Consider the following 26,098-nt stretch of genomic DNA (forward strand, 5'->3'; position numbering starts at 1 on the left):
GTGCTCCAACCACCTTCAATTGGAGTGTTGTATTAGGGTTGTAAATGCCATGTCATCTTGTCATATAGAGACACTACTAGAGTGCTCCAAACTCCTTGAATTGGAGTTTCGTATTAAGGTTGTAAATGCCCTATTATCGTGCTATATAGAGACACTACTAGTAGCGGTAATTGGTGTGTCGTATTAGAGTTGCAAATGCCCTATTATCGTGCCATATAGACACACTACTAGAGTGCTCCAAACACCATCAAAGGGAGTGTTGTATTTGGGTTGTAAATGTCCTATTATCTTGCCGTATAGAGACAATACTAGAGTGATGCAAACTCCAGCAATTGGAGTGTTGTACTAGGGTTGTAAATGCCCTATTATTTTGCCATCTGGAGACACTACTGAAGTGTTCCAAACACCTTCAATTGTAGTGTTATATTAGCGTTATAAATGCCCTATTATCTTGCCATCTGGAGACACTACTAGAGTGTTCCAAACACCTTCAATTGTAGTGTTGTATTAGCGTTGTAAAGGCCCTATTTTCTAGCCATCTAGAGACACTAATAGAGTGGTCCAAACACCATCAATTTGAGTGTTGTACTTGCATTTTAAATGCCCTATTTTCTTGCCATCTAGAGACACTAACAGAGTGCTGCATACACCATCAATTGGAGTGTTGTACATGTATTTCAAATGTCCTATTATCTTGCCATATAGAGACACTACTAAATTGCTCCAAAAGACCTTCAATTGGAATGATGTATTAGTGTTGTAAATGCCCTCTTATCTTGCTATATAGAGACACTTCTAGAGTGCTCCAAACACCTTCAATTGGAGTGTTGCATTAGGGTTGTAAATGCCCTATTATCGTGTCATATAGAAACACTACTAGAGTGCTCCAAACATCATCAAACGGAGTGTTGTATTTGGGTTGTAAATGACCTATTACCTTGCCGTATAGAGACAATACTAGAGTGATTCAAACACCAGCAATTGGAGTGTTGTATTAGGGTTGTTAATGCCCTATTATCTTGCCATCTGGAGACTCTACTGGAGTGTGCCAAACACCTTGAATTGTAGTGTTGTTTTAGCGTTGTAAATGCCCTATTTTCTTGCCATCTAGAGACACTAATAGAGTGCTCCAAAAACCATCAATTGGAGTGTGGTATTAGGGTTGTAAATGCCTTATTATCTTGTCATCGGGAGACATTATTAGAGTGCTCCAAACACCTTCAATTGGAGTGCTGTATTAGTGTGGTAAATGCCTTATTATATTGCCATATAGAGACACTACTAGAGTGCTCCAAACTCCTTTAATTGGAGTGTCATAATAGGGTTGTAAATGCCCAATTGTCGTGCCATATAGAGACACTACTAGAGTGCTCCCACCACCTTCAACTGGAGTGTTGTATTAGGGTTGTAAATGCCTTATTATCTTGTCATCTGGAGACACTACTAGAGTGCTCCAAACACCTTCAATTGGAGTGTTGTATTAGCATTGTAAATGCCCTATTATCGTGCCATATGGAGACACTACTACAGTGCTCCAACCCCCTTCAATTGGAGTGTTGTATTTGGGTTGTAAGTGTCATGTTATCTTGCCATCTAGAGACACTACTAGACTGGTCCAAACTGATTTTATAGGAGTGTCGTATTAGGGTTGTAAATACCATGTTATTTTGCTATCTAGAGACACTGCTAGAGTGCTCCAAACTTATTTTATTGGAGTTTCCTATTAGGGTTGTAAATACCATTTTATCTTGTCATCTGGAGACACTACTTGAGTGCTCCAAACTCCATTAATTCGTGTGTCGTAATAGGGTTTTAAATGCCCTATTATCGTGCCATATAGAGACACTACTAGAGTACTCCAACCACCATCAATTAGAGTTGTTAATGCCTATTATCTTGCCATCTGGAGACACTACTGGAGTGTTCCAAACCCCTTCAATTGTAGTGTTGTTTTAGCGTTGCAAATGCCCTATTTTCTTGCCATCTAGAGACATTACTAGAGTGCTCCAAACACCTTCAATTAGAGTGTTGTATTAGCCTTTTAAATGCCTTATTAACTTGCCATATAGAGACACTACTAGAGTGCTCCAAAAGACCTTCAATTGGAGTGCTGTATTAGTATTATAAATGCCCTCTTATCTTGCTATATAGAGATACTTCTAGAGTACACCGACCACCTTCTATTGGAGTGTTGTATTAGGGTTGTAAATGCCTTATTATCTTTCCATATAGAGACACTACTAGAGTGCTCCGACCACCATCAATTGGAGTATTGTATTAGGATGTTAAATATCTTATTATCTTGCCATATAGAGACACTAATAGAGTGCTACTACCACCATCAATTGGTGTGTTGTATTAGTGTTATAAATGCCATGTTATCTTGCCATATAGCGACACGACGATAGCGCTCCAAGCTTCTTTAATTGCAGTGTCGTATTAGGGTTGTAAATGCCCTATTATCGTGACATATAGAGACACTACTAGAGTGCTCCAACCACCTTCAATTGGAGTGTTTTATTAGTGTTGTAAATGCCATAATATCGTGCCATCTGGAGACACTACTAGAGTGCTCCAACCACCTTCAATTGGATTGTTGTATTTGGGTTGTAAATGCCTTATTATCTTGTCATCTGGAGACACTACTAGCGTGCTCCACACACCTTCAATTGGAGTGTTGTATTAGCGTTGCAAATGCCCTAATATCGTGCCATTTGGAGACACTACTAGATTGCTCCAACCTCCTTCAATTGGATTGTTGTTTTTGGGTTGTAAATGCCTTATTATCTTGCAATCTAGAGACACTACTAGAGTGCTCCGAACTCCTTTAATTGGAGTGTCGTATTAGGGTTGTAAATGCCATGTTATCTTGGCATCTGGAGACACTACTAGAGTGCTCCAAACTACTTTAATTCGAGAGTCGTATTTGGGATGTAAATGTCTATTATCGTGCCATATAGAGACACTGCTAGAGTGCTCCAACCACCATCAATTGGAGTGTTGTATTAGGGTTGTAAATGCCTTATTATATTGTCATCTGGAGACACTACTAGAGTGCTCCAAACACCTACAATTGGAGTGTTGTATTAGCGTTCTAAATGACTTATTATCTTGCCATATACGGGCACTACTAGAGTGTGCCACCCACCATCAATTGGAGTATTGTATTAGGATGTTAAATATCTTATTATCTTGCCATATAGAGACACTAATAGAGTGCTACTACCACCATCAATTGGTGTGTTGTATTAGTGTTATAAATGCCATGTTATCTTTCCATATAGCGACACGACTATAGCGCTCCAAGCTTCTTTAATTGCAGTGTCGTATTAGGGTTGTAAATGCCCTATTATCGTGACATATAGAGACACTACTAGAGTGCTCCAACCACCTTCAATTGGAGTGTTGTATTAGGGTTGTAAATGCCTTATTATATTGTCATCTGGAGACACTACTAGAGTGCTCCAAACACCTACAATTGGAGTGTTGTATTAGCGTTCTAAATGACTTATTATCTTGCCATATACGGGCACTACTAGAGTGTGCCACCCACCTTCAATTGGAGTGTTGTATTAGGGTTGTAAATGCCATGTTATCTTGCCATATAGAGACACTACTAGAGTGCTCCAAACTCCTTTAATTGGAGTGTCGGATTTGGGTTGTAAATGCCTATTATCGTGCCATATAGAGACACTACTAGAGTGCACCAAAAGACCTTCAATTGGAGTGTTGTATTAGTTTTGTAAATGCCCTCTTATCTTGTTATATAGAGACACTGCTAGAGTACTCCGACCACCTTCAATTGTTGTGTTGTATTAGGGTTGTTAATGTCTTATTATCTTCCTATATAGAGACACTACTAAAGTGCTCCAAACACCTTTAATTCGAGTGTTGCATATGGGTTGTAAATGCCATGTTTTCCTGCCATCTAGAGACACTACTAGAGTACTCCAACCACCATCAATTGGAGTGTTGTATTAGAGTTGTTAATGCCTTATTATCTTGTCATCTGGAGACACTACTAGAGTGTGCCAAACACCTTCAATAGTAGTGTTGTCTTAGTGTTGTAAATGCCCTATTTTCTTGCCATCTAGAGACACTAATAGAGTGCTCCAAAAACCATCAATTGGAGTGTTGTATTAATATTGTAAATGACTTATTATCTTGTCATCTGGTGACATTACTAGAGTGCTCTGGCCACCTTCAATTGTTGTGTTGTATTAGGGTTGTAAATGCCTTATTATCTTTCCATATAGAGACTACTAAAGTGCTCCAAACACTTTAATTGGAGTGTTGTATTTGGGTTGTAAATGCCATGTTATCTTGCCATCTAGAGACACTACTAGAGTGGTCCAACCACCTTCAATTGGAGTGTTGTATTACGGTGCTCCAACCACCTTCAATTGGAGTGTTGTATTAGGGTTGTAAATGACCTATTATCTTGCCATCTGGAGACACTACTGGAGTGTTCCAAACACCTTCAATTATAGTGTTGTTTTAGCGTTGTAAATGCCTTATTTTCTTGCCATCTAGAGACACTAATAGAGTGCTCCAAACACCATCAATTGGAGTGTTGTACTTGTATTTTAAATGCCCCATTAACTTGCTATATAGAGACACTACTAGAGTGCTCCAATAGACCTTCAATTGGAGTGCTGTATTAGTATTGTAAATGCCCTCTTATCTTGCTATATAGAGATACTACTCGAGTACTCCGACCACCTTCTATTGGAGTGTTGTATTAGGGTTGTAAATGTCTTATTATCTTTCCATATAGAGACACTACTAGAGTGTTCCGACCACCTTCAATAGGAGTATTGTATTAGGATGTTAAATACCTTATTATCTTGCCATATAGAGACACTAATAGAGTGCTACTACCACCATCAATTGGTGTGTTGTATTAGTGTTATAAATGCCATGTTATCTTGCCATATAGCGACACGACTATAGCGCTCCAAGCTTCTTCAATTGGAGTGTTGTATTAGGGTTGTAAATGACCTATTATCTTGCCATCTGGAGACACTACTGGAGTGTTCCAAACACCTTCAATTATAGTGTTGTTTTAGCGTTGTAAATGTCTTATTTTCTTGCCATCTAGAGACACTAATAGAGTGCTCCAAACACCATCAATTGGAGTGTTGTATTAGCGTTGTAAATACGTTATTATCTTGCCATATAGAGGCACTACTAGAGTGTGCCAACCATCTTCAATTGGAGTATTGTATTAGGGTTGTAAATGTCTTATTATCTTGCCATATAGAGACACTACTAGAGTGCTCTGACCACCTTCAATAGGAGTATTGTATTAGGATGTTAAATACCTTATTATCTTGCCATATAGAGACACTAATAGAGTGCTACTACCACCATCAATTGGTGTGTTGTATTAGTGTTATAAATGCCATGTTATCTTGCCATATAGCGACACGACTATAGCGCTCCAAGCTTCTTTAATTGGAGTGTCGTATTAGGGTTGTAAATGCCCTATTATCGTGACATATAGAGACACTACTAGAGTGCTCCAACCACCTTCAGTTGGAGTGCTCTATTAGGGTTGTAAATGCTTTATTATCTTGTCATCTGGAGACACTACTAGAGTGCTCCAAAACACCTTCAATTAGAGTGTTGTATTAGCGTTGTAAATACGTTATTATCTTGCCATATAGAGGCACTACTAGAGTGTGCCAACCATCTTCAATTGGAGTATTGTATTAGGGTTGTAAATGCCATGTTATCTTGCCATATAGAGACACTACTAGAGTGCTCGAAACTCCTTTAATTGGAGTGTCGTATTAGGGTTGTAAATGCCCTATTATTGTGCCATATAGAGACACTACTAGAGTGCTCCAACCACCTTCAATTGGAGTGTTGTATTAGGGTTGTAAATGCCTTATTATCTTGTCATCTGGAGACACTACTAGAGTGCTCCAAACACCTTCAATTGGAGTGTTTTATTAGTGTTGTAAATGCCCTAATATCGTGCCATCTGGAGACACTACTAGAGTGCTCCAACCACCTTCAATTGGATTGTTGTATTTGGGTTGTAAATGCCATGTTATCTTGCAATCTAGAGACACTACTAGAGTGCTCCAAACTCCTTTAATTGGAGTGTCGTATTAGGGTTGTAAATGCCATGTTATCTTGGCATCTGGAGACACTATTACGGTGCTCCAAACTCCTTTAATTCGAGTGTCGTATTAGGGTTGTAAATGCCCTATTATCGTGCCATATAGAGACACAACTAGAGTGCTCCAACCACCTTCAATTGGAGTGTTGTATTAGGGTTGTAAATGCCTTATTATGTTGTCATCTTGAGAAACTACTAGGGTGCTCCAAACACCTTTAATTGGAGTGTTGTATTAGCGTTGTAAATACCTTATTATCTTGCCATATAGTGGCACTACTAGAGTGTGCCAAACACCTTCAATTGGTGTGTTGTATTAGTGTTATAAATATCAAGTTATCTTGCCATATAGAGACAATACTTGAGTGATGCAAACATTAGCAATTGGAGAGTTGTATTAGGGCTGTAAATGCCCTATTATCTTGTCGTCTGGAGACACTACTACCGTGTTCCAAACACCTTAAATTGTAGTGTTGTATTAGCATTGTAAATGCCCTATTTTATTGCCATCTAGAGACACTAATAGAGTGCTCCGAACACCATTAATTGGAGTGTTATTCTTGTATTTTAAATGCCCTATTATCTTGCCATACAGAGACACTACTAGAGTGCTCCCAAAGACCTTCAATTGGTGTGCTGTATTAGTATTGTAAATAACCTCTTATCTTGCTATATGGAGAGAGACACTTCTGGAGTGCTCCGACCACCTTGAATTGGATTGTTGTATTAGGGTTGTAAATGCCTTATTATCTTACCATATAGAGACACTACTAAAGTGCTCCGAACACCTTCAATTGGAGTGTTGTATTAGTGTTGTAAATACCTTATTATCTTGCCATATAGAGACACTACTACAGTGCTCCAACCACCATCAATTGGTGTGTTGTATTAGTGTTATAAATGCCATGTTATCTTGCCATATAGAGACACTACTAGAGTGCTCCAAAAGACCTTCAATTGGAGTGTTGTATTAGTATTGTAAATGCCCTCTTATCTTGCTATATAGAGACACTACTAGAGTGCTCCAACCACGTTCAATTGGAGTGTTGTATTAGGGTTGTAAATGCCTTATTATCTTACCATATAGAGACACTACTAAAGTGCTCCAAACACCTTCAATTGGAGTGTTGTATTAGTGTTGTAAATACCTTATTATCTTGTCATATAGAGACACTACTAGAGTGCTCCAAACACCTTCAATTGGTGTGTTGTATTAGTGTTATAAATGCCATGTTATCTTGCCATATAGCAACACGACTATAGTGCCCCAAACTTCTTTAATTATAGTGTCGTATTAGGGTTGGAAATGCCTTATTATCGTGCCATATAGAGACACTACTAGAGTGCTCCAAAAGACCTTCAATTGGAGTGTTGTATTAGTATTGTAAATGCCCTCTTATCTTGCTATATAGAGACACTACTAGAGTGCTCCAACCACCTTCAATTGGAGTGTTGTATTAGTGTTGTAAATACCTTATTATCTTGCCATAGAGAGACACTACTAGAGTGCTCCAAACACCTTCAATTGGTGTGTTGTATTAGTGTTATAAATGCCATGTTATCTTTCCATATAGCGACACGACTATAATGCTCCAAACTTCTTTAATTAGAGTGTCGTATTAGGGTTGTAAATGCCCTATTATCGTGCCATATAGAGACACTACTAGAGTGCTCCAACCACCTTCAATTGGAGTGTTGTATTAGGGTTGTAAATGCCTTATTATCTTGTCATCTGGAGACACTACTAGAGTGCTCCAAACTCCTTCAATTGGAGTGTTATATTAGCATTGTAAATGTCTTATTATCTTGCCATATAGAGGCACTACTAGAGTGTGCCAAACAACTTCAATTGGTGTGTTGTATTAGTGTTAGAAATGTCAAGTTATCTTGCCTTATAGAGACACTACTAGAGTCCTCCAAACTCCTTTATTTAGAGTGTCGTATTAGGGTTGTAAATGCCATATTATCGTGCCATATAGAGACACTACTAGAGTGCTCCAAACACCATCAAAGGGAGTGTTGTATTTGGGTTGTAAATGTCCTATTATCTTGCCGTATATAGACAATACTAGAGTGCTGCAAACACCAGCAATTGGAGTGTTGTATTAGGGTTGTAAATACCCTATTTTCTTGCCATCTAGAGACACTAATAGAGTGCTCCAAAGACCATCAATTGGAGTGTTGTAGTTGTATTTTAAATGCCCTATTATCTTGCCATATTGAGACACTACTAGATTGCTCAAAACTCCTTCAATTGGAGTGTTGTATTAGGGTTGTAAATGCCCTATTATCATAGTATTTAGAGACACTACTAGAGTGCTCCAAAACACATTCATTTGGAGTGTTGTATTTTTCTTGTAGACAGAATACCCTCATTTAACTTGTCTCCGTTGATGATATCATCGTGATGGGTTCAAGCCTCAACCTCATTCAAGCCTTTATTCAATCTCTCCAACAGAAATTTGCTCTTAAGGACCTCGGCCCACTCCACTTCTTTATTGGTATTGAGGTTGATTCTACCTCCCATGGTCTCCACCTCTCTCAAACCAAGTACGTCAAAGATGTGCTAACTCGGGCTAACATGCTTGAATCTAATCCCTATCCCTCTCTTATGGCTTCTAACACCACTCTCTCTCTCGCATTGAGGGGGGGCGATTGATGATTCTCATATTTACCGCTCAATTGTTGGTGCCCTTCAATATGCGACCCTTACACGCCATGATATTGCCTTCGCAATTAATAAAGTCTCGCAATTCATGAAATCACAGACGATAACTCATTAGGCAGCAGTCAAGCGAATCCTTCGCTACTGTTCACACAAAAGTATGCACAAAGTTTCAGTACAGCAAGCTGTATCTTTTAACCTTGATCACTTTCGACTCGGATTGCAAGTGTACAATCCTAATCGCGTAGTATTATCAGGTATCGATCCACAGGGACGGTTGAAACTTAACTGGACTTTACTTAAATTAAATAAACCCTAGAAGTTGCAAATGTGATTTTGGTGTTTTTAAAAGGATAAATAATAATATTCAAAACAATAAATATTTTTAGGATTTTGTTTAATAAGAATAAAAAGGTGTTTTCAGGGTTTTAGACTCATCTATGATGACATTATCTAAAATCACAAGCAAATAAGCAAATCCAGTGCCTCCGCTCTAAAAATTGACTCTATAATCACTAAAGAATTGATTCAATAATAGAATGTCCTTTTTTCACTTTTTTTGTTTGAGGAAAAGAAGAAGTCAAATCCTAACATTTACATTAAGAATTTGTTGGATGTCACTTTTTCTGGATGCAAATGGAGAGTATCCGAGGAATAATTATTTGAGAAATTAAACTAATCATACTACAGTCTGTAACTCTGTTCTCAAAATCAAATTTTGAAATTAAAAAAAAAAAAAATCCGCGTGCTTTCTTTTTTTATAAAGAAAATTACCCACAAAAATGCACCAGTCCACTGAAACCAAAGTTGAAAAAAAAAAACATACAACAAAAGGAAGATGCAAAAAATAAGAAATAACATGCAAATTATCTCAATCAACATCAAAATGTAAACTGATTTTTCTTTTATCCATTTGTACATTAACCACGAAAATAATCAAGTAAGATAACGCAAAAATATTTTCTTCCTCACTCTCTACCCACAAAATTATCAAATTTTAATTTTCGCAACCTTTGAAGAGATGGAAAAAAATGATGAAAACAAAACAGCTTTTGATTCAAAAACTGATGAAGAAAATCAAACAGCTCTCAAGGGCTGATTAAATTCAAAAAATAACTAAACACACACACACACACACAAAAAAAAAAATTATGTTCATTCATCAGATGGTCGATCAAGTCATCATTTCTCGATAAACCCAGTCGGACGAAGGATCGAGTCTCGCATAACCGTAAGTTCACGCCCCTTGAGTGTTCTTCCATTTCCAACACAAACCGAAAATGCCATCCTACCAGCGCTCCTCCGCTGAAGAAATATATGCGGTGGCACTATACCCTTGTCGAAAGTTTCATGATCCGCACCGTCACCATCATCATTGTCATCGAGGTTAAAGCCGGTACCATTGTAGTTGAACCCAGCAGTCCATGAATGGCTGACATTAACTTTCAACGGGATCGGAATTGGCGCCGATTCTTGGCTCAGAGTTATTTCGGAGTGCGCATCATCATGTTCCTTGCTGTTTTCTTCAAGGTCTTGGTGAGGCCACAATATGTCTTCTTCATTATATTCTTCCATTGATTTTGTTTTGTTTCAGATATTCGGGACAATTGTTTCATTCACCCTTGTAGTTATAGGAGAAGGATTTATTAACTCATTAGTCTACAAGTTTGCTGAGTCAAGAGGCCCCACTAAATGTGTTGGGAATCGGATATATATGATATCATATTACTTAAATCGCATATGAAAATATAATTTTGGAATTGTTCAATAATATATATTTATATAGGAAGCTACGTGGAATAGACTAAAACAGATTTTCTAAGAGAATTTGCTTAATATTTGGACTTATTCTTGGGTGGCAATATTACATCAGCATGGTATTAATTGGATGACGAATTATTAAAAATAATATTTATGTTTTCGACCAATCGTTGAAAACCAGAATTTCTTGTTCCCTAAGTATCTTTTTAATTAAAATATGAGAAAAATATATATATTTTAGAAAATAGAAAATTGATTCGATGTGACTACCCGCGTATTCATCCAGTTTCCAGGAAGCATCATGCTCAATCAAATTTTATTTCGTTTCAATTCATACGTCTAAAATGGAAATACAATTGCATTTTATTTTTTTTATTGTACAAATATGAAATGCTTGTATATATTACCTTTATCAATATGAAGAGAAAATATTAATATGAAAATTACACTGATTTAGCTGGGGCATTGATGGGTGTTTTAGCCTACAAGGGGTTGATATTTTGGATAATTTGTCAAATCAATTCAAGCCTTAGAATTAATTATTATATTTGTATTAAATATGAGAGAATCAGATCTTTTATGGAAATATTCGATTGGAGCAAGTTTTTTTTTTGAAAAAGTGGTGAGCCACCGATTTTATTAGAAATCACAAAATTGTTTTGACTTCAATCTCCAACCAAACTGGAGAGAGAAACACATACAGTATGAAAAAAAAAACCACATAGGCAATACACAGTATCATGCTTAGCCAAATATTCAACACAACAAAGCCATGCTAATGTAAGCATCTAATAGCAAGAGACCGGAAAAAAAAAACCACAAACTAATCATTGAGGAACTCTAACCCAAGCATATGGATTAAATCTTCCTGTGCCAGCATAGGGTGCTCTACCTCTAGCGTTGGATCCCCCTCTTGAACCGTTGCCCTTGGGCCTACTATAATCAAATCCTGAGAAGGCAAGTCATTAGTGTCGAAAGGCATAATTAAAGATAGGTTAAGCAAAGAACCATTATTTAAGGTCTTACACCAGAATGTAGCTAAAGCAATCATTTTGGAGCCAATGGCATTTAAAGTAGGCATACGAGATTGTTGGAAACAAAGCTTATTTCTTACAAGTCATAAACACCAAAGCACAGCTCCCCGAACAAGCTCTACCAAAGGTTTATCCTTAAGGGGAATAGAGGCATTCAGAAACCATATATCATCCATAGTCTAACCCTCAAACAAAAAGTTATTATGTTGAGCAATCCAACTCCATATTTGAAAAGAGAAGGGGCAATGCACAAATAAATGATCAGTAGATTCGAACGAACCACAAAAATGACATGATGTATTACCTGTCCAACCTCTATGAATAAGATTTTCTTTGGTCAGCAGTTTATTTCTTTTGAGAAGATAGAGAAACATTTTGATCTTCAGAGGAATTTTAGATGATCAAATAGATGTAAATTCAAAATTGGGAATACCTCCATATTCAAGCCACATATAATAAGAATGAACTGTGAACTTACCTATAGAAGACCACCTTCATAATAAAGTGTCATTTAAAAAGGGGGTTAAGTCTACAATTATTTAAATGAGAAAGCAGATTATGTCACTCATGAAAAGTGACACCTGTTAGTTGGCGTGTGAAAGAGATATCTAAAAAATCATGTTCTAAAGCCTCACTAACCAATAAATCAGGATCTTGACCTATAAGAAAGAGAGTTGAATATAAACAAGCTAAAGTATGTTCGGAACACCATCGGAGCAAGTTGACATTTGAATATCCCAAATTGACTAGAGTTCGACTTGAATGGTTCAGATCAGGTTCGACATGGTGAAATTTATTGTGTTGGACACTTTTTTGCTATTATTTTTTTTAAAAAAGAAAATTGTTGAGAATACCGAATATCCATGCTATGTGACGACTCGAAGATATCTAAATTTCTAATTCGCTATATACAGCCCATGTCTAGCTGCGAACAATTTTTCATTAATACATTAGGCAGAGATGTTATAGTATACAATGTGTTTTGCATTAGACATTGATGGATAACACATAAATCCACTAATGAACTGAACAAAATAAACGCTTCTTTTTATATGAAGTTCACGACATTAATAAGATTATTGAAGTTACCGGTAGAACTCGGCCCATATAATGACAGCCCAATGAGTCCTTACACTTTTTGTTTCTTTGCTTTCTTTTTGATGTATATATATGGAGCAAGCTAATTGAACAGGATTTTATTTATTTATTTATTATGATGCATATCGATTTCAGTGGAACTAGAGAAAAAGTGAAAGTACCTCATCACATAATTTAACAATTGCCATCACCTGGATGGATCCAGAAGCATAAAAAATGTGTTCTGTACAGGTAAAATGGAATGGCTCAGTAAACATGTAAGAGGAGACCTTAAACACACCCATGACCACCCCACCACACACACACACACACAATTCATCAATTTTAAAAGAGATGCAACACCAGAAAATTAAGCTATCATGAAAAATCTGTCTAATGATAACAGCTTACAAGTCAATTGTAATTTGGTACTATGCTGCTATGTATTAATAATGACAAACAATGAAGAGCGATCGATTGATCGGCAATACGTGTGGTGTTTTAGGGACAGACTGGTGCGCATCATTTCACATCACTGTGCAGCTTCATTGACATGTAAAGCAATGCAATAACGGCACCCTAAGGAAGCACTGCAAAGCGTGCCAAGCTAACTCCGACCCAAAATACCAGTACGCCAATGTTGTTCTTAGCACAGAGCCAGCTAGCAAATCTAACAAAGAGCACCAAGTACCCCAATTTGTAACCGTTATTAGAGTGGAAAAAACGTGCCGTGCCATGCTGTGACGTGACTTTAGTCTTGTACCGTGCCGTAATCAATTTAATTTTTCACGTGCCATGCTATGACTAAAATGTCAAGGGATGGTTACGGCACACAAATGATCACGCCACGTGAGTCACATCATATCTAAACGTGCCGTGACCAAATATGACTCGCGTGAATATTTGATTATAATTTACATTAGTTTATTGAAGATTCACCATTTAATCAAGTATAACGGTCATAATTACACATGACTCGCGTGACCACATGCCGTGCCGTGACTAGATCTTTCGTGTGACGTGACGTGCCATGCCAAATTTTCAAAAAATGATCACGACACGCGAATGGCCACAACACGGCACGGCACGTATTGAGCCCTTGTGTCGTATTGAGCCCTTGTATCCTCAGAACCTAAAGAGAAGGAATTAAGAAACCAACTTCTGTTTTATAAATTGACCAACTCCAATTGTAATTGTTCAAAATTAACAGTAAGGGGGGCTAACAGGGAGAGGCGTAATAAATAGATAAATTAAATGGGATAGAAAGAAAGAAAGAAGATAGATACATTACTTTGGGATGCAGTGATAATGGAGAGAAAGACATGGACCGGGTGGGCGGGTGGGGGCCGGAGTGACTATAGACGTGGGGGTGGCGATGCTTGAGAGCAAGGAGACATTAGGCCCGCTTTATCTGCGCCTGCGTTGCATGGCCTCACGAGACACCCCAGCACCGCGTAATGATCGGGCTCGTGCTGGAGCAGGGGCTCTCATAATCATCCCTCCTCCTCCTCTTGCTCTTGCAGCGGCTTGCCTATTACCTACTACTACGACTGCGGTTGAGACTGAGGCAGCTGCGCTGGCCTAGGCGGCTAGGCGCCTTGTGCCTTTGTGCCTTGTCCGTTCGACACGCAGCTCGCAATGCGGGACAGTGAAGTCGTTGATATCATTTGGACAGAGTTGGGCTGGGCTGGCGTCTGTTAGTGATTTTTCTCGTCCGTCAATATTTTCTGCTTTTAGTTTTTGAATTTTTCCCTACTAAATTTGCATTTGGTCTATTATTTCACTGCATTATAAACTAGTAGTAATATGTCCCCTGTGTTGACAAGGGAGACATTATGTAAGAGAAGATATAAGTTCATACATATGACGTACAATTTATTTGAAAAGTATAGAAAAAGCAGAGATAACGGAAAAGAATATACTAATATTGTTGTTTGGTGTGTATATAATATTAAAAGGCTCGATCCATCTTTATCCCCCACACACACAAAAAAAAGACCGAGATGCATTTATTTGAAGATTCATGTACAAGTTATTTGGGTCTTCTAAATAGGCCCAATAAGTGCCACATTCCAGGTCTCCTCGCTTCAACTATTGGGCTTAATTAGGCTTTTCAGAAAAGAAAAAAAATATGGAAACTTTAGAAAGTTATATTTTCAAGTATAAAAACCTCTGTGCTGCCTTAGCGTAAAAATACTTAGTTAACCATGATATATATATTTAGTTTTTCTTTGCTCCTTTTTTCTACTTGATTCTGGTTTTAAAAAAAAATCAAAATCCTACACGTATGAGCTTGGTAAACAAACAACAAAAAGAAGTGGTCTATGAAAAGAATCTCTCAAAAGTGCGATTACTGAGCTTCCTCGCATATTTGACCTGTATATATAATAATTACATCATAAAGCAAACTATCCATTTTTATTTAAGCAGTTGGTATTTTGGTATCCCTTTTCCTTTCTTTTAATATCTTCCATCTGTTATGTAGCTTTTTCTAAATCAACCAATCTAATAGAATAGAACAGTCGAGAATACTGTTGAAAAGAAGAAGATAATAAATTAGAGTAGACCTAGGGTGCTCTTAAGCTCACCAAAGTGTTTGGTGAGCTTGACTCTAAAATTCATCAAATCAATTTCAAATGATGAATCTGAACCGTTGAAACCCGCCTACCTTACGTGTGATGTGTCTACATGTGAAATTTTTAAACATTCGAATTAATTTAGTATAAAGTCAAGCGGTCAAAAAACGTTCAAAAAATGAATGCACTAAAATTAATTTATTAACCTTCTAATTTTGACCGATTTACTTTATACTAAACTAATTCGAATGTTTAAAAATTTCACATGTAGACGCATCACACGTAAGGTAGGCGGGTTTCAACGGTTCGGATTTGTCATTTAAAATTGATTTGATGGGTTTTGGAGTCAAGCTTACCAAACACTTTGGTGAGCTTAAGAGCACCCTAGTTCTACTCAATAAATTATATATTATTGGCTAGCTTAGTCATATTATGGATAAGTGTGTAAACCAAGTGTGCTTTAACTTGGCAGAAAAGGCTCATTTTCCTAATATAATGCCATCAATCCGCAAAGTTACTTTCCCTTGGTCAAAAATAAATAATAGCTTAATTAATTTTTGATGCACTTGTAGAAAGCTAACTTGCGTCAGATTGTTCTTCCCAATCCCTTAAGAGGAGGATAGTGTGTTAAATTCTAAAAAGTTCTACATTTAAAAAAAAAAAAAAAAAGGTAAGAAATCAACCCAATTCAAACTGCCCCGAATGGCCAATGGTTTGTGCTTTAGATTTCATAAACCGTTTTGGTCATCTTGTAATTCCAAATTTCAAAACTTAAATATGCTTAACATCCCCCAAAAGTAAGATATATTGGAGTATATATTTTAGATAGTGACTTCTCATAGTTTAAGGGTGCTATTATATATGCATAAAAACTATTCTCAAGAATTAAATTTTGTTTGGAATAATGCAGGAAGAGTACCTTGTGTTAATTTCAGAAAGTACTTGAACAGTAAAGGAGGAGAGGAATAATACCCTTTTGACTGCTGATTGTTTTATATTGCCAAACATCCGAATTTTTTATTAATATCCAAATTTTATATTAAATTTAAAAAAATATCCGAATCGGTTGGTGTTTTCGAAATCTACCCATTCCGGAAAAAAAATTTCCGGAATTAAACTCTATTTCCGGAAAAAAAATTTCCAGAAACTTGGTTCTAACTCCGGAAAAAAAATTTCCGGATTTAGGATTTTTTTTTTTTTTTTTTTAAAACAGAAATTTTTTTTTTGTATTAAAATATTAGAAATATTGAATATATTTCTTTGAAAATAGATAGAATACAATATAATTTGATTTATTAGAAAGACTGCAACAAATAACCCGGATCAATATTTTTCAAATCGGATTTTTCGCGGCTGTAAGAAAAATTAATATATTTCTTTATGTGTTATTGGAGAAAAATAAAAATAATTAGATTCTGAGTTATTGATCCCGGTTCAAAAGTCACTTCTAGGTAATCCAGAAAATATTGTGACCTTTCTAGTACATTTAATTTATAAAAAGTTGTATCTATTTTGAGAATTCTTTTTGAAAAACAATAATTAAATAAATTAAAGTTTTTGATTTTTTTCAAAAATAGATACAACTTTTTATAAATTAAATGTACTAGAAGGATCACAATATTTTCTGAATTACCTAGAAGTGACTTTTGAACCGGGATCAATAACTCAGAATCTAATTATTTTTATTTTTCTCCAATAACACATAAAGAAATATATTAATTTTTCTTACAGCCGCGAAAAATCCGATCTGAAAAATATTGATCCGGGTTATTTGTTGCAGTCTTTCTAATAAATCAAATTATATTGTATTCTATCTATTTTCAAAGAAATATATTCAATATTTCTAATATTTTAATACAAAAAATAAAAAAAAATAAAAAATTTCTGTTTTCAAAAAAAAATTCCTAACTCCGGAAAAAAAATTTCCGGATTCAGGAAAAAAAAAATCCTAAATCTGGAAAAAAAATTTCCGGAGTTAAGAACCAAGTTTCCGGAAATTTTTTTTCCGGAAATAGAGTTTAATTCCGGAAAAAAAATTTCCGGAATGGGTAGATTTCAAAAACACCAACCGATTCGGATATTTTTTTAAATTTAATATAAAATTTGGATATTAATAAAAAATTCGGGCCAAACATACTAACTATTAATTACGTGTAGCATAATATTCATCACTCTTCTAATTTTTCCACTATATTTGTTAACTATCACTCTTCCAACATAATTTTATACATAGAAAAAACAATTACTTAAACATTAGTCATGACGGGGGTGGAAGCAGGGCTTTCAAATTTTGGGGCTCAAAATCTCATAAGTTTCATATGATGGTCAATCATATAAAATTTTTACAAAAATATGGAGATCAGTTTTATTGTTGTATTCATAGCATTTATTTTAAATTTTATAGCAAAATTTTTGAACTTGAATGGGGTCAAGTGACCCCCATTCCCTATGAGTGCACGTGGTTCTGCCTCTGAGTCATGATAAAAATTTTGAGCTAAACATTGCACTAGTCCTACATTTTAATCATGCAAGTATGTGCCCAAAAAATTAGTACTAGTTTTTTGAAGTATATGCATGTCGAAATATATTTATGAAAATAAAATACTCCTATAAATTAAAAATATTTCTAATTATCATAAAGATTTCTTTATTAATAGTAGGACTACTGAAGCTCTTAACAAAAATCATTTATTCCAAATTTAAGTATTTGGATCATATACATGTTAATTCTTCATTAATATCTATTGTACTATTTTGCATAATATATTTTAATGAAATTTCTCTAAATAAAATGCCTTCTAACTTAGCATGTTGATCAACTTACAGTTAAAACTATTATACAAATGTGAAAAACAATATGTTGTACAAAGAAGAATGTACAGAAGATCGAACCATGCAGCACAGATAATCACTTTAGCAAAGGCTATCAGAAAAGCAGAAAATGCTACAAAGATACTCTGGCCATAATCCTTTTTATTTCCCCTTTACATTTGTATTCATGTGATAAAGAAAAGTATACAATGGGGGCATCAAAGGCTTTAGAGAAAGGAGTGTAGACAAGGAGAATTAATGGGAAAGCTTTAGCACCTCCCTTCAGTTCGTATGGCAGCCGTGCGTGCAACTTAATAAAATATAAACACCTTCCAATAACGCATGCAGCAGTTAGTTATATGATCATCATTAAAGCCTTAGCTACCAAGCAACTTTGGACATGGGCCATACAGATTCCACTAATATATATATAAATGGCAATTTAATTAGAGTCTCCGAGTATAAAATCGCCTCAAAACATATGCATATATGTGCGTGAGTAGAACTAGGGTGCTCTTAAGCTCACCAAAGTGTTTGGTGAGCTTAATTCTAAAATCTATCAAATCGATTTCAAATGACGAATCCGAACCGTTAAAATCCGCCTACTTTACGTGTGATGCGTCTACATGTGAAATTTTTAAACATTCGAATTAATTTAGTATAAAGTCAAGTGGTCAAAAAACGTTCAAAAAATGAATGCACTAAAATTAATTTATTAACCTTCTAATTTTGACCGATTGACTTTATACTAAACTAATTTGAATGTTTAAAAATTTCACATGTAGACGCATCACACGTAAGATAGGCGGGTTCCAACGGTTCGGATTCGTCATTTGAAATAAATTTGATGGGTTTTGGAGTTAAGCTCACCAAACACTTTGGTAAGCTTAAGAACACCCTAGTTCTACTCGTGTCTTGTTAGAATGCTAATGTCATTAATCCTTATTTGTGGTGCTTAGCTAGAATTTGATATTAGTTATCATTAAGATCTATTATTTTTTTCAATTATTTTTGTATGTGCATGTGTAACTTTCACCATGTACTTACAAAAAAAAATTTTGAAGGTATGTTACGAATTATGATAGTAGATATTGAGTGGTAGAAGTAATCATAAGTTAGGATTATTTTTACTAAAAGTAATTTGAGGACATTTGACTCTAATTTCATGCTTATAAAAAAATTTGATTCCTAATTTGAAGCTACAGTAAGAGAGAACGTCCTTCCTTTTTTAAAATTTATAATACAAAGTCTGTATCAAATTTTGTGACAACATGATACTGAACTAATAAATCTATATAAGTTATTTCTTTTAAATGTCAAGAAAATAATATGTTACAAAAAATAAATGAACAAAATACTTGTAACTGATTGTAAATTTTCATATAATATATTGACATTTTTTTGTCATTTTTAAAGACTTTTTGTTGACAAATTGTTGTTAATTATTAATTAAGAAAATCTATTGATTTATTTATCTTAGAAAATATTTTTTTTTAGCACGTAGATTTAAGTATTACACATTTTGCATTTCAAATTAAGATATATAGTCACCCATTTATAAAAAGAAATAATATCGTCTAAATCATTTTGTTCCCTCATTTAGATAACTGTAATTATTTGCTTTGTTTAATCTTGATATAGAATATCAAATATTTATTAATATTTCTCAGCATGGAATGTGCACAAGAACAATAAGATGGAGACAGCAATCATTTTCCAAATAAGGTACATGAGATATCTGAGATCATTCAAGAAGGCTTAAGAACCCCACATATTATATCATATTATATTGTATACTTGTTTTTTTTTTAAGGTTATATTGTATACTTGTTAGGTTAATGAGGTACTTTTTATCTTTTATTTATATTTTTTTTAAAAGCAAACTAGGATAGCTGACTCTCCCAACAAAGTCGAATCAGCCTTGTTATATTTTTTATGTCTTATTCTACATAAAATATTAGGATACTTTAATTTAAGAGAAAATGTAACGTCTCCCGGGCTACAGTTTTTCGAAAATCCCCGCGTATAAAAGTCTTCCCTTTTTAGCTTAGTTCCGACACGCTTTCAACTGCCATAATTTCAAGTACAATATGTATGTTCACAGGATAATATGTGTATATTTACAGGATAATATGTGTATGTTCACAGGATAATATGTGTATGTTCACATAAGGTGGTCCCCAACAGCTGTCACGTGTTTTCAACAGCTGTCACGCGTTTTTAACAGCTTTCACGCCTTTTCATCTGGGACCACGCGATTTCATCTGCAGAACATCCATTGAACTTGTTTATAGGATTGTTTTCATAGTATTACAGGATCTAATGAACTTGTTTATAGGATTAGTGTAAAAAGTCCGGAGATTTTCGGAGGACTGAGGGCCGGGGACTGTTAGCTGCTTCCTTAATTTAATCAACTTTTCCATTTGCTTGCCTTAAACAAAAAGGAATCAGCAGGAGGTTTAGGTCAATTTTGCATGAACGGCTCAGATTAAGAAAACAATATTAATTATATTGAGTGCTTTGAATCCAAACTCCAAACTATTAATTCTAATTTCTAAATTAGACGTTAGATTAGATTAAAATAGCGAGAATCTGCTATTTAAGCAGGAATAACAAAAAATCACTAACTTAAGAGTCCCGCCTCTTACAAAACTTAACCGACTTTTTTATTTATATCCAAAAAATAACCACTTCGTTTTTTAAATTTGAAAACTACCTAATCCAGTTATCCAGTAACCGGATTTTTTTTTCCAGTTATCCAATTCCTGGATTAGTGAAATGGGTCCGGTTATTGGTTAACCGGAAATGAGGAAGATGTTTGATATGTATATGTCCGGTTAATGGTGCACCGGTTTTATGGTTTTTATTTTTTTTTTAAAACAGAAATTTTTTTTTTATTTTTTGTATTAAAATATTAGAAATGTTGAATATATTTCTTTGAAAATAGATGGAATACAATATAATTTGTTTTATTAGAAAGACTGCAACAAATAACCCGGATCAATATTTTTCAGATCGGATTTTTCGCGGCTGTAAGAAAAATTAATATATTTCTTTATGTGTTATTGGAAAAAAATAAAAATGCTTAGATTCCGAGTTATTGATCCCGGTTCAAAAGTCACTTCTAGGTAATCTAGAAAATATTATGATCTTTCTAGTACATTTAATTTATTAAAAGTTGTATCTATTTTGAGAATTATTTTTGAATAACAATCATTAAATAAATTAAAGTTTTTATTTTTTTTTCAAAATAAATACAACTTTTAATAAATTAAATCTATTAGAAAGATCATAATATTTTCTATATTACTTAGAAGTGACTTTTGAACCGGGATCAATAACTCAGAATCTAAGCATTTTTATTTTTTTCCAATAACACATAAAGAAATATATTAATTTTTCTTACAGCCGCGAAAAATCCGATCTGAAAAATATTGATCAGGGTTATTTGTTGCAGTCTTTCTAATAAAACAAATTATATTGTATTCCATCTATTTTGAAATAAATATATTCAACATTTCTAATATTTTAATACAAAAAATAAAAAAAAACCACAAAACCGGTGCACCATTAACTGGACATATACATATCAAACATTTTCCTCATTTCCGGTTAACCAATAACCGGACCCATTTCACTAATCCGGGAATTGGATAACGGGAAAAAAAATCCGGTTACTGGGTAACCGGATTGGGTAGTTTTCAAATTTCAACGCCGAAGTGGTTATTTTTTGTAATTTAATTTATTTTTTTAATATAAATAAAAAAATCGGAAACTTAAGGTGTAGATTTAATTCTTGAGAAAAACATCTAAAATATGATGGGGCATGTGAGTTTGATACTCTAATTGTGATATTAGTGTGAATAAAACTAGTATATATATACAGAGGTTGGTTAAGATCAAAGTGGTAGTTCCTGAGCTTTGGTGCTACCAATTCGTTTTTTAATTTTTAAAGTTCAAAACGTCGATCCGAACCGTTCAAGTTGTTCTCCATATTAAATTGTTCCTGGAGACAAAATTTTACATTTTTCTGAATTTTTTTACTATTTATTAAGCCACTTTGAAAATCGCTGATCCAACGGTGGCTTAACAAAACAGTAAAATCAGAAGCCACCGTTGGATCAGCTGTTTTCAAAGTGTCTTAATAAATAGTAAAAAAATTCAGAAAAATGTAAAATTTGGTTTCCAGGAACAATTTAATATGGAGAACAACTTGAACGGTTCGGATCGACGTTTTGAACTTTAAAAATTAAAAAACGAATTGGTAGCACCAAAGCTCAGGAACTAAATTGAATATATATATTCAAACTTATTAAAAAGATTTGCAAGTTGAAAACTTGTCTTTAATCTAGTGGCAAAAGCAGTGGCGGAGCCAGGATTTGAGTCAGGAGTGGGCAGAACAATTCAACATAGACAAATCAGCGAGCAAGCATAATCGTTGTGATTTTTTTCAAATACGCTGCTGCTGCTCCTATAACAAAATAATAAAAATTGGACTATTTTTTGTAATGGACTGCTTTGTGAGCTAAAACAGAGGGAGGCAGAAGATAAATCAGAGGTAGGCAGAAGGTTGAATCACTATAGTCGGTAAAAAAAAGTTCAATTTCCAGGGGTAGGCAATTGTCCATCTCTGGAATGAATTGGCTTTGCTACTAGGCAAAAGTAAGTAATGCTATACGTGTAAGAAGTGGCAAGTTTGAAATTCATAAAAAAATATTTTTTTGTAGATATTAAATAGTTTGATGACTTGACCTTCAATCTTTACTAAAAAAAATATATAAATTCAATTTTAAACATCAATGGATAGTTTCAATAGATAAGTTTGAAATATTAAATTTGATCTACTTAACAAGTCACACATCTACATGGGCAGATCAAACAAAAAATAGATAGGAGGTTAAAATTTAAAATGTATAATAGATGATTGGGCTTGAATTCAAATTTTTACAATAATAAACTAAAATTCTAACCACTAGACTATAAGAACAAATGTGATAATTCATGAGAAGAATAAACTATATATAATTTTTAAGAAAAATAAATATACACTTAAATTTCAATATATATAATTAAAAAATTAAAGTTATAGAAATGACTGAGCATCCATGGGCTATACATATATCTTGCTCCTGAACATTTGTATCCGAAGATTGAGTCCGTTTTGTGTGCATATATATGATCTAAATATGAAAATATGTTGAAACTGAACTTGTCATAATAATTCACTTTTCAAACTCTCGACCTTAAATAAGATAAACTTGAATATTTGAAAGTTTGAAACGTAAACGATTGACCATTTATGTGGTTCAATATAAATAATTAGATTCATTATTGACCGATTCATTGTTAAACTCATAAATATTTTGTACGAGTTATAAGTTTATATTTTTTTTTTTTTATAAAAGTGGAGTACACCAATTTCATAAAACGAAATCATATATTGTTAGACAAGTACTAATACTAGTGGTACCAATCCTGACTTATAACAACCAACTACACAAGTATGTATGTAAACTAACTCTACACCATAACAAAACATATATCCAAAAAAACAAACAAATAGACAAAAACAATATCCAACCAATATCAAGCACTAATACAAGAAACTGCCTTTAAACCAAAATAAAATGGCTACACCCCTGTATCAAATATCACCGTCCTCCCTTATGTCGGATCCATCTGTAAGCAAAGAGACCCTTTGCTCCTACACTATCCCATCCATAGCCTCCTCATGTGCAAGTAAAAAATCACAAAAAATAAGAATATGCAACACATCAGTAGAAAGTACTAACGACAATTTAAGAACAAACTCAGTATCTTTTGAATTCACTTATAAGTTTATATTAACTATAAGTATTAAGTTAATCTTGGCTAAATTATAGCGGTATTCCTTTCAAGCAAATCAGAACCTTTTTTCTGAAATCTTCTCTGAAAAAATAAAGAAAGAGAAGAAAAACACTATAATAACGATAAAGATATATAGATTTTTTTTTTTGTAAAGAAGAATATTGGGATAAACAAAAGCTGTTCCAATTGTCACACCACAAGCGCCACAAAATATTCGGTTGGGTGTTTGAGGCCATCCAATTCCGAAATTCAGCACGAAAACTTGTCGAAAGTCTAATGAATAAGATATAATAACTAATCAAAAATCGAAATGAGCATATATCTGTTTTTAAGGGAGCTTCAGTGATCCAAAAAAAAAAAAAAGGGATAGCTTCATTATTGAACAAAATTTTCAAATATAGTAAGAGAAGTACTAAAATTAGGGGGGGGGGGAAGTTTTTTTTTTTTTTTTTGAATGCTGGGCAGAGACTGCCAGGGGATTTATATTATAATAAAAACCACATTACATGCACACATCACAAATAAATTAAAGAAATACAACTCTTACCGATTTTTTTTATTTATATCCAAAAAAATATATAAATTTAAAAAAATAACCAAACCGCCTGTTAATTTCCAAATCTACCCAAACCGGAAAAAAAATTTCCGGTTTCAATATCAATTTCCGGAAATTGGATCCTAAATCCGGAATAATTTTTTCCGGATTTAGGATTTCTTTTTTTCTTTTTTTCTTTTTTTTTCCTAATTCCGGAATTAGGTTTTTTTTTTTTTTTTGGGAAAAATTTTTTTGGATCCGAAATTTTTTTTTTCATTTTTCAGTTTTTATTTATAATTTATTTATTTATTGTATTGAAGTATTACAAATATTTAATATATTTTTTAAAAAATAGATGGAATACTATATAATTTGATTTATTCGAACGACTGCTACAAATAATCCGGATCAACATTTTTCATGCCGGATTTTTTATGGCCGTAAGAAAAAATAATATAATATAATATATGTATATGTATATGTATATGTATATGTATATGTATATGTATATGTATATGTATATGTATATGTATATGTATATGTATATGTATATGTATATGTATATGTATATGTATATGTATATGTATATGTATATGTATATGTATATGTATATGTATATGTATATGTATATGTATATGTATATGTATATGTATATGTATATGTATATGTATATGTATATGTATATGTATATGTATATGTATATGTATATGTATATGTATATGTATATGTATATGTATATGTATATGTATATGTATATGTATATGTATATGTATATGTATATGTATATGTATATGTATATGTATATGTATATGTATATGTATATGTATATGTATATGTATATGTATATGTATATGTATATGTATATGTATATGTATATGTATATGTATATGTATATGTATATGTATATGTATATGTATATGTATATGTATATGTATATGTATATGTATATGTATATGTATATGTATATGTATATGTATATGTATATGTATATGTATATGTATATGTATATGTATATGTATATGTATATGTATATGTATATGTATATGTATATGTATATGTATATGTATATGTATATGTATATGTATATGTATATGTATATGTATATGTATATGTATATGTATATGTATATGTATATGTATATGTATATGTATATGTATATGTATATGTATATGTATATGTATATGTATATGTATATGTATATGTATATGTATATGTATATGTATATGTATATGTATATGTATATGTATATGTATATGTATATGTATATGTATATGTATATGTATATAATATATGTATATAGGCTGTGGCTAATTTGCTGCCGGCAGCATTTCTGCCGGCGGTGCTGCCACTGTTTTTTCTATTTTTTGATGTTCAAACGACAAATCTAAACCGTTAGATGTTTAATCTATATTATAATCTACTTGGAGACCAAAATTTACATTTTTTGGAATTTTTTTACTATATATTAAGCTGGTTTGAAAACCGCTGATTTCAATGCTGCAGAAATTTACTGAAATCAGCGGTTTTCAAACCAGCTTAATATATAGTAAAAAAATTCAAAAAAATGTAAAATTTGGTCTCCAAGTAGATTATAATATAGATTAAACATCTAACGGTTTGGATTTTTTTTTTGGACATCACACGGCTAAATATAGCCCCGGCAGC

Source organism: Carex rostrata, chromosome 12 (assembly GCF_964058835.1).
Source record: "Carex rostrata chromosome 12, lpCarRost1.2, whole genome shotgun sequence".
In the NCBI taxonomy this organism is placed as follows: Eukaryota; Viridiplantae; Streptophyta; class Magnoliopsida; order Poales; family Cyperaceae; genus Carex; species Carex rostrata.